Source organism: Buteo buteo, chromosome 2 (assembly GCF_964188355.1).
Source record: "Buteo buteo chromosome 2, bButBut1.hap1.1, whole genome shotgun sequence".
NCBI lineage: Eukaryota > Metazoa > Chordata > Aves > Accipitriformes > Accipitridae > Buteo > Buteo buteo.
The window spans coordinates 69,316,625-69,327,123 of NC_134172.1; positions in this window are offsets into that span (position 1 = coordinate 69,316,625).

Here is a 10,499-nt window from a genome sequence, read left to right on the forward strand (position 1 = left end):
GCCGGCAGCGGGCGGAGGGTGCAGCGCGGCCGGTCTGCCGCCAGGGGACACCCCGGCACCGTCCCTTCCCCGGCCCGGCCCCGGCGTGTCACCCTGCGGGCGGATGGACGGACACACGGAGGGGGGGACATGTCAGCCCAGCCCACGGGCACAGCACCTGAGCCGGAGGGATCCCCCCTGCCCCACAGGGCAGGGGGTGCCGCGGCCGCCGGGCTTGATGGAGCCCCCCGCAAAGAAGGGAGGTGGGAAGGGGAATTTAGGGGCACCCCGGCATGGGGGGGGGGTGGGCAGCTGGAGCTGGGGGGGCGAGGGGAAGGGGATGGGGAGCCTTGGGACTCCTGAGAGGGTGGAGTGGGCCCAGGTCGGGGGGGCTGCTGGGGCAGCGAGCAGGGCTGGTTGGGTTGAGGGGGGCAAGTTAGCTCGGGGGGCAGCAAGCAAGGCCACTGACATTGCCAGGCTCCGTGGGTGGTGGTAGAGAGAGCTGTTAAGTTAGCCTGCGGTAAGGGGGCTTAACAAGCCCAGGGTAAGAGGGGCGTCTTTCCCGCTTTCTTCAGGAAAACACGAGGCAACTTTCCCAACCCGACCGCCTCAGCCCATAAGGCAGGAGGAATCTGCAAGGGGCCGCCCAGCTCATCACGCAGAGCACACCGTGTTTGGGGGTCTGTGCTTGTACAGAGCGCAAGGCAAGGGGAGAGGAGGTGCGAGGAGAGCCTGGGGGGTGCAGCAGGGCAGAGTCCCACCTCCGCTCTTGTAGCCCCTGTGGTGAGGGGGTCTACGCACCCGGGAAGGGCATCCTGCTATAGGGAGACAGCTCTGAACCCGTCGGCTGGCATCTTGGGGTCCTGCATCTCCATCACAGCAGAGCTGGGCTGGTGGCACTGAAAAATGGAAAGGCCATAGACAATTGTGTAAATGAGGAGCTGAGGGAAAGTCAGCCGGTGTAGACATGTAGACTTGCACCCCATGTGAGGAGGATGTGGCCAGTACCCAGGGAAAGAGCAGCGGGGAAATAAATGGTGCAGCTGCAATAAATAAGGTGAGTTTGACCGTGCATAGTGCTGGCAGACCCACAGGATTATTATTAAGCAACAAAGCAAGGCTAAAACTGTCCCCATACTAGAAGCTTAAAAAAAAAAAAAAAGATAATGCCAAGCTTTCCCATTCCCCGAATGACAACCCCAGTATCACTGCGGATTTTTCAAGATGGGAAATCCCAGATTCCAACAAGAAAAATGTAGAGCCACGTCTGTGTTATTGACCCCAAACAGGATAAAGGCAATGATCAGCAAGTATAAAATGAGATTAGAGAAACTAGTCAGCTCAGTGATCCGTCAGGGAGAAAAAAAAAATAATTGGCTACAATAATGAGTCTCCTGGAACAAGGAATGCTGGAAGCAGAGGGGAGGGCTGCTGCTCTGGGTTTGGTGGGGAGTGGTACACAGGACCTGCTTCACAAGGTGTTTGTGGGAGAGCTGCTCTCTGCTAGTGACCACAAAACAACCAATTTAATGCTGTAGTGGGAGAGAGCACACCAAATAAATCCAGCGTGTGGCTCTGCAATTTCAAGAAAGGGAGCTATGAAAAAAATAGTGATTAGTCAATAACAACAAAACAAAAAGGAACAGACAGAAAGCAAGGAGCCTGCAAGCAGTCTGGAGGCGATTAAAAAATGCTCTATTAAAGCCCAAGTAAAACATGTGCCACAACTCAAAAAAACCTAAGAGGTCCTAAAAAACACCCTGCCTGACTCACTGCTAAGGTTAAGGAGGTATCACAGGGAGAAGGTCAGCATTTTAAAAGGGGAAAGGTTTCCCACATGAGGAGAAAAGGAAAAACCATAAAACACAGCGAGTAAAGCGTAGACAGAAAATTAAAAGAGCTAAAAAAGAGCATGAAGATTTCCTTGCAAAGGTCTTTTTTGAAAGTTTCTTTAAATATATCAGAAGTAAGAAGCTGGCTAGGGACCCACGGTTCAATCCAAACGTGCAATAGGGTGCCAGGGAGGATAAGGCATGACAAGGCAGCTCAGGCACAACTGTGTTGTCTTCACTGCTGCAGGTATTTGGGACACTCTCAAAACCAGTTCATTCTTTGTAGCTCGTAAGTTAGAGGAATTAGATCGATGTGACTTTACAAATGGCTGCTCTATCAAAGGACCGGCAGGTTGCTAAAGTAGCTCCCACCTACAAACCAAGCTCTGGAAGGGGACCCTGGGAGCTAGAGGCGAGTGTCACCTCCACCCTGCTGGGGTGCTCGGGTCTGCACCAGCAGTGAGCGCACGGGCACACGGGCAGGTGGGAAAGAGGCAGCAGACACAGCTGCCAAAGAGGCAAAGCCTGCCTCACCAGCATGCCGGGACTCTTGGAAAATATCGGTATGCACATGGATAGCGAGAACCCAACAGACAGAACAGATGGATGTTTTCAAAAAGATATTGGGAAAATTATTTTTTAAGATGTACATTGCCATGGGGTTGAAACAAAGGTCCTTTTATGGATTGAAACCTAGTTAAAAGATATTCCTGTCTCGTAGGTAGCAAAGAGCAGGTTTTAACAGAGAGTGTCTGAGGACAAATGAGATTCAGCAATGGGGTTGCCCAAGAATGCCTGCTGGGTCTGGTTTTATTCAGCACCTTCATTTGTGGCATTGGGAAGGGAATGGACAGCAAAATCTCCAGGTTTGTGGATGATGCTAAGCTCTTTTGGGAAATAAAATGGTTTGCCAATGACAAAGGGCTCCAGAAGAACCTTGCAAAAGTGAGTGGGCAGGCAAAAAGGGCAGCTGGGATGGATGTGCCAGGGAAAGCTGCAGGTTGGTGCCAGGGGCCACTGGAAACCATCTGGGGTTAGTGCGGATTGGAGGAGTCTTCAGTTGGGTAAGCTAGCTCCCTCCATCATCATCTAACTGGACGAACGTGTCCCTGCTCTAGATTTGTGACCCATTAGAGTAGCAACAGGCTGTTTCTCTTTTTCTCTCCCCTGAGGCTGAGACCTCATAAGACTAGAGGATACAGAAATGCTTGAGGCAGTGATAAATCTTCTTTAGTGGGCTTTTATTTCCTTTTCTTTCACAATATTTTCTTTAGTTTCCTAGCCAAATTTTTTCTAAGGAAAGATTTCTGACTTCCTTTGAGCCACAGCTCAACATCTGTCCACATTGGGGGCTGAAGTAATACACTGTTAAGGGGTTTTGATGTCAAGCCCAAAACCCCACCAGGGATTTATGCAGCTCTCCCCTTTCCTCCCTCCTCCTCTTCAAACAGTCTTTCATTTGCTCTCACTAATTGTGCTGTCATGCCTTTCTTTTTTCCCCTGGTTGTGCAGACAGCCTTTCATGCAGACAGGTTTCGGTGACAGATGCCTGTGCCATGAGCTTTCCGAGGAGGCGGGTTGCTCTGCAGAGCGTGCGCATCGTCTGAACGCGTCGAGCCGTGCTGAAATGATCCAGGCACCCATCCAGCTCAGGGACGGATTAGGCAGTGACTTCCCTGCCCCCCCTCTGAGGAGCTGCTGGATAATCGCTGCCGGTCGGGAGAGCCCCGCCAGCCCCAGCCCACCCACAGACACCACTTGCTCCTCTAAGTGGGCAGGAAAAGATTAGCTGAGCATCTCTCGGAAAAATGGAAGGGGAGAGTCTTCAGGAGGATTTGAGCTGGGAACAAGGACACTGCAAAGCCTGGTGTCCCAGGGGAGGTGGCTGTGGGTAAAAGGAGCCCAACCAGCACAGGGGGGATTGCACGGGGTCGAACAGAGCGGTTCTGGGCTGTGCCCCCTTCCTTGGGCATACACAGCAACAGTCATACGGTGGGTGTGAAGATCAGTGCTTTCGATGACTTGCATGAAATTGTGAAACAGAGCTTGGCCCTGGAGACCATGTAGATCAACCTGCTCAAATGGAAACCTGCTCTCAGGCCTCATCAACAAAGGGAGAATAACACTTTTGAGCAGCTATCAGATCTGAAGGCAGCTGGGACACAACCAGAAGCTAATCCTGGAGAAGCCCAAATTTCCTCAAAGTTGTGTTTGTGCCCAGGGAAGGCTTTGTTGTTGGTGGGAAGGCTTTGTTGTTGGCAGGAAGACTGGGGTATAGCAGGTGGGGCAATGCACATCTTGAGTTCATAGATGATCCTTGTCCTGTTATCTCTCTTTTCCAGCTTTTCTTTGGGTCAGATAGGGAGGACAGGGAGGGGCTAACCCTGATTATCGGCCAGCTCACAGAGAGCTCCTCAGAGGGGGCTGGGTGCCCAATTTGGGGACCTTTGCTGCCCCTTCCCCACAGGGTGCCTGTCCTGGCAGCCCTGCACCCCTCCTGGTGCTTCCCCGGGTCCCCATCTCCTCCCCGCTGCAAAGGAAATAGCTGCAAAAGCCACTGCCCTGGGGTTTGTACTATGGGGTCAATACTATGCCAGAGCCAGAGGGGGAAGGGAACTAGATGTTTATCCCTTTTTTATCTGATTAGATTTTTTTTCCTTGTGTTTTAAATGCCTGTCTGCAAAGATTTCCAAGACAGATAGAGAAGCATTTTATCTGTCCCAGGGTCTGCAGACCTGCACAGGGAGGAGCTGGGAGGTGGCAGGGTCAGGGGCGCTCAGCACTGAATTGCAGGAGGTTTTAAGTGAAGTTATGGTGCACCGTCAGAATGGACTTTTAAAAAGCACTGATAAGTCCTCCCCCACCACTTACACGTGCCCCTGTATCGTGCCATAGTCAAAATCTGAATGATGTAAGAAATAAGTACAAACCTTGGCTTGTTATTGCTGGTCCAGACTGACTTCAGAAACTAGCTGGTATACAGGTAATGTGAAGTTTGAGGGGCAGCACATACTATCGCCAAGTCCTCAAGCTCCAACCATGGTAACGTGATCTAGGTGACAGACTGAAAACACAGGAAGGTGTCAGTCCCTGCTGCGAATACTCCCACAAGTCAGCAGAGAAATGTGGGATGAGGGTCCATGTCCCTCTTGTGCACGTGAAGGCAACAAGCTCAAGGACCGGATCCAGCTTAGTCTCTGCTCAGGGGGATACAGGGCTGGATGAAAGGAGCCAGGATACATGAAATACGATAACTGGAAAAAATACAAACCAGAAGATGGGCTGTTTAATGCACTACAGATCCAGCAAAATAACCAGAGCCGAACAAAAAACATTCCTTGTATAGGAACAAAGATACCAGCTCAACCCGGGGAGAACCTTGAAGGACAAGGGCGTGTTGAGATGTGTTTTGATAGCTTGTGTGTCTCCAGGCACTGCACGGATCAGACCCAAGCCTAGAATGTGGTGGCAGCTTCCTCCTTTCGCGGCATCTCTCCTGCCCTCTCTGAAGTGCTCCTTCCAGCACGAGCACCTCCACGCTCCCCATGCTTGGTATCTATGGCCTGTGTCCTTGTCCTTCCTGCTCTACGTGGCCTTCTTGCTACTGCTACTGCTTCTGCCTCTGCCCTCAGGTCCCCCAGCCCTGAGTTCTTTCTTCTGCTTATTGAATTAGTAGGAGAGTTGCTGCCACTTTTAATCATAGGACTAAAGCAGAGACAGAAAGGTAAGGTCTCCCCCAATCACTAGGATGCTGATGGTTTGCAGAATGAGTTGCTCTGACAGATCACCCACCCAGAAAAGCCTCTCGTCTGTATGGAGACAAGATACCTTGGGCCGGGCTTGGGAGTCAGACCTCAGGTGCCGTACTGGGCAGTGCAGAAACCACCACTCTGCCCCTGGACCTACTGGGATAAATTCAGTCTCTGGATAAGCAGGAATCACATAATTACCTCTACTGGGGAGTTTTTCCAGTTGTTTCCAGGTACTTTTGAGCTGCTGAGCTGAACTCTCCCTACTGGGGATCATTTTCTCCTTGCCACGATGGCAGGAGCTGCAGGGAGCTGGCAGTTGTCAAGAGCCGTTTCCCGTTGGAAAGGTCCTCTGCAAGAGTCTGGGGGAAATCATCATGCTAGGGTGCCATGGTCCCACCGTGACAGTCCTGGCACCACATCCATGGCTGTATCTGTGCTCACTGACAGCTCTTGGGGGTAACAACCATCCTTTTGTTCTCACTCAAACTCACAGCTGAGTCCTGGTGCATGATGTGACCTCCTACAGCAATACAAATAAAAATGTCAGTACTATGACTATTAATAGTGTTTCTATTCCTGCTGCCATTATGATGGCTTTTGCTACTATTAATAATAATATTTACATATGCAAAACCACAGATGCAAAACAGATGGTTTGGTTGGGACCTCTGAAAAAACTGTGTCTCTGCCACATATATTTATGACAAAGACAGAGGGTTAACCACACAGAGTGCCATATAGAGAACAAATAGACAGGGAAAAAGAATGAAATAATTCCTTCCATATTCCTGACAGAGGCTAAAACTTATCCATTCCCTCTCTCTGCTTCTCTCCTTTCTAGCATTTGAGACTCTTTTCCAATACCAGGTCAGGGATGGTTTCCATATTTGTTCAGACTTGTCTAATTTTATTTTCCAGTTCAGCTATTATTTTTTCAGATGCAGCTTTTCCTGATGGATGGAAAATACAAAAGGAATCGCTCATCTGCTCCCTGCAAGCTTTTTCCTGACCGCTGGGAAGCTCAGGCACTATTCCAGGCCTGGAGTAAACCTTGCCTTGTGGAGAAAACTTGATCCTTGTTTGCTGAGTTCACACGTCTGGGAATAATTTAAGCTAAGGCAAAAAGTAAAAGTGAGAAAGGCTACCACCATCCCTGAGCCCATCTCATTCCCTTCACCACACAGCCCTGCCTGGGAGGACATCCATGGTCATACAAGATGAACAACCACATCTCCACAACTGGCCAATACTGTAAACAAGAAAGCAGCAGCACAGGGCAGGGCAAGACATTTGGCAGTTTCACCCAGGCTCGTTTCACAGAAACAGAAAATAATGGGGAGTCGACCAGCAACCTGGCATCCCCCTCTGCTTTCAACAGTGGCTGCTGTAGGGCTGGGCTGTCTCAGGGAGTGGAGAGGCTTGGCTTGGGCGGCCAACTTGCTCTTTGCTCCTGATTTTCCTGCAAGGATGAGGAGAAGCAGAAGGAAAAGGCTGAAACGAGGACCTCTCTTGCCTGCATTGATAAGTAGCTTTGAACTGGAATTATGCAAGAGTTTCCCTGTAGGCATGCTTTGGTCTCTTGTCCATATATTTACAGTTGTGTGAACACCAGAGGCTCCCCCGCACCCATGGGTGTCATGGCTGTGGCAACGGGACTCCCCAGTCCTTTTCTGCTGAGAAACACCCTCAGGGATACCCTGATCTCCCCGAGCAGCCCTAGGCCTGGCTGCTCCTTCCATGAGCAGGAGGAAGAAGAGAAGGAGGAAGGGTCTACATGCTCTGCCACAACACAGCAATGCTTAAACAGAGAAAGCCACCAGACAGCATGCTAATGAGTACAGCACAGCATCCCCGGGCACTAATGAGTAATAAAGTGCCCCAGAAACTAAAGAGCCCCCAAGTGCTACTGAGGACTAAGTAGTCCCCGAATACTCACATCTCTCTCAGGTCAAATTCCACTCTTTAAACCAATCCCCATTACATTTTACACATCAGGTTGTAGAAGGCCTCGGAGGGGCTGTTAGGGTCTATTGTAGGGGAATAAAGCGAGTGTCAAAAAGACTTTTAATGCCCAGTTAAAAATGGCCAAAATACAGCCTGCAGTTACCTGATAAGCTGCAAGGTCTCTACTGGGAGAAATATTTTGGTTTTTAAATTGTCTCAACCCTTGCACACTTACAAGAGGCTGGCCTTAGCTCTAAACTAAAGCTTTGTCAAGTACATTAAAACAATATTAAAAGCCTGGCTTTTGTTCCATAAAGACTTTTAATGCTTGTTGGTTGGGGGTTTTTTTCTTGTAATGGTTATGACCAGTAATTATTGAACATATCAGAGTGCTGCAGATATCTGCAGCTCTGCGTGGTTTACAGCATCAATACTTCTCCCAGCACAGCAGCTGTCCCATCACTGCCATCCCAACTGTGCAGGTGTGGGAACCAAAGCACTCGGGGGAAGTCATGTCTCCAGAGATGCATAACAGGGCAGTGCCAAACCCAAAGGACAATGCCCGAGTCCTGTGTTCATGGATGCCGCTCACTGCAAGAGAAAATATTCCCAGTCTTCTCTTCGTGCAAATTACCCTCTTACTCTTTACAGGGAAACTTGAGAGATTGCACCCATTTACTGGTTCAATTAAGCTTTTTTGTGAACAACTACCTAATGGCTATGGACTCCGCCTGGACTATGGTGTCCACCACCATGGCTTTATTGGTATTTTTTAGGTAGATATTTGGACATCAAAAAGTTAGATATTTGAACAGCTAGAGGTTTTTCCAAAGCAGATCTGTAATTCATTGAAAGATTCAGTCTCAGAGTGTCAACAGCAAAGAAACACAGGGTTCGATCTGCAACAGGGTGTTTCTTACCATCCTGCCTGTTCCTCTGTGCTGTAAGGGCTCTCTGGGGCAGACCAGCCTCATGGTGCTGTTTCGCTGCTATCACTGTGCTTTGGGAAGTGTGTTTGCATAGCAGCAAGTGAGGCCAACACGCAAAATCAACGGCATTTGAAGTTCAGTGCGAGTCTTGACTGTCAGGAATGCGGCATTAAGAACAAAACTTAAAGCTTCCATATTGCAAAATCTATTAGCTGCTTTACCGTTTTTGCAGTCATGCCAGTTCACTCATACTGGAGCTTTTACCAAAGCATGACAGCTCATTTGTTTAGCTTGGGCCAGGCTTAAAGTTCTGATGAAGCCTAATCTTGTGACCTGTATTTACTTTGGCTGGGGATGCTTTTTGCACAGACGACTTCCTATCCTTCCTAATCTTTCCCGCAGGAAAGGAGCTGGGAGTTACGAGTCGGGGGAGGAAGGCAAAGCCAACCAGACATGCAGCAAGAGAGAAACAAGCACTGCACATGTCAGTGAAGTGGGCCAGGTTCAAGGACCTTGTCTGTTAAGGGAAGGAATTAAAGGGGGAGTCAGCACCTCCGCTGTCATCATCTGAGATGCGTCAAATCCATCACCGTTTCTCTGGAATTTAACCCATCTGGAAACATGGCTGGCTGCATCTGCAACAGCTTCATGGCTTAAGGATGGAAAAGTCTCTGCTTGGCTCGAATTTGTCAAACCTCCTGCTGAAACGGAGAAGAATTTTGTGGGTATAAACCCCCGGCAACCCTCTGGGATTTGTCAGTGATGGGCTGCTCACAGGTCCTGGCTGTCAGTCCCCTACGGAGCGAGCTGGCTCTCGGCAGTGCTGCAAAGCACCCGTGGAAAGAGCTGCTCTCTCCTGTGTGACAACAGAGGGAGCATGGACCCTGTGTCAGGCAGCCTAGCTGGATGCCAACAGTTAGATAACGGGAACTCCCTCTCTCCTTACCGCCATTTCTACAGTCTAAAATTAACTCAGGAGAAGCATGTTTAAATACTGGCCTTGGGCATCATGCTTTTACCACCCCTCTAAAATCGGCCTCTTTGCATCCCCTACAACCACAGGCCACTTTTAACATTATGCTTCAATTTGCTGCAAATTCTTTTAAAGAAATCAGGGAATCTGGAATCTGTTCCAGTCTTCACCTTCTGCTTTCGGCCAAGGTCTGCAACGCCAACGTCTGCAGAGAAACCGTACAGGGACCATTCTGGTGCAATTACACCTTGAGCTACATGCAGGAAATACCCAACCCTCCCCTTGGCCTCACCTTCAATTTACTTCACAACCCCTAAACAGTAGCTGTAACATTAAAGACAGAGAAAAAAAAGAGAGAGAAAAACCCAGCACACAAATTGGTTGTGTGCTAAGAGAAAGCCAGGACCCTGCAGTGGTGTTTGCCTGGCTCTGGAGGCACAAGTCACCCGGGACATGACACCATTTTTCCACTGGAAGCCAGATGCACAAAGTACCAAACTGCTTTCTAAAAATGTCTGTCTTACCCTATTTTGAAGTTACACGGTAAGCACAAACCTACCTTTCTAATGCAGCAGTGAGACACTATGCACCACGCTGGCACTAGAAGTGCTGGTGAGCTTCACAAAATGCCTACTTTATATTCAGAAATAGGACTCCAAAAGCAGAGACATAACAATGAGGCGGAGGGTGTTTTTGGAAGACGAAAGGCCAGTCAGGTTTGGGCTCTGTTTGATATCTTGGGTTTGACCAATTCCCATGAGCTGAAATAAAAAATTCTGAGTAGCTGGAAATATTCCCCAGTTTCATTCCCACGGAAGAGAAAGTGCTTAAAAGCATTCTAAGGTTAATGGGAATGTGATGAAAGAACCATTTCTGTAGAGCAGCATTTTGAGTATATACCTCCTTTAAATGCATTTTCCAAGCATTATAGCAGAGAAATTTGGGATAGAGTTCAAATCCCTCTCAAACTTCTGGAAAGCAAGTGGTGAGGAAGCAATCTATTGCACTGCTGCAGAGATGCTGCAGCTCGGGGCTTGAGGGCTCTTGCAGTGGCTGAGCTGGGACTGCAGGAGCCAGCACCCACATGAAC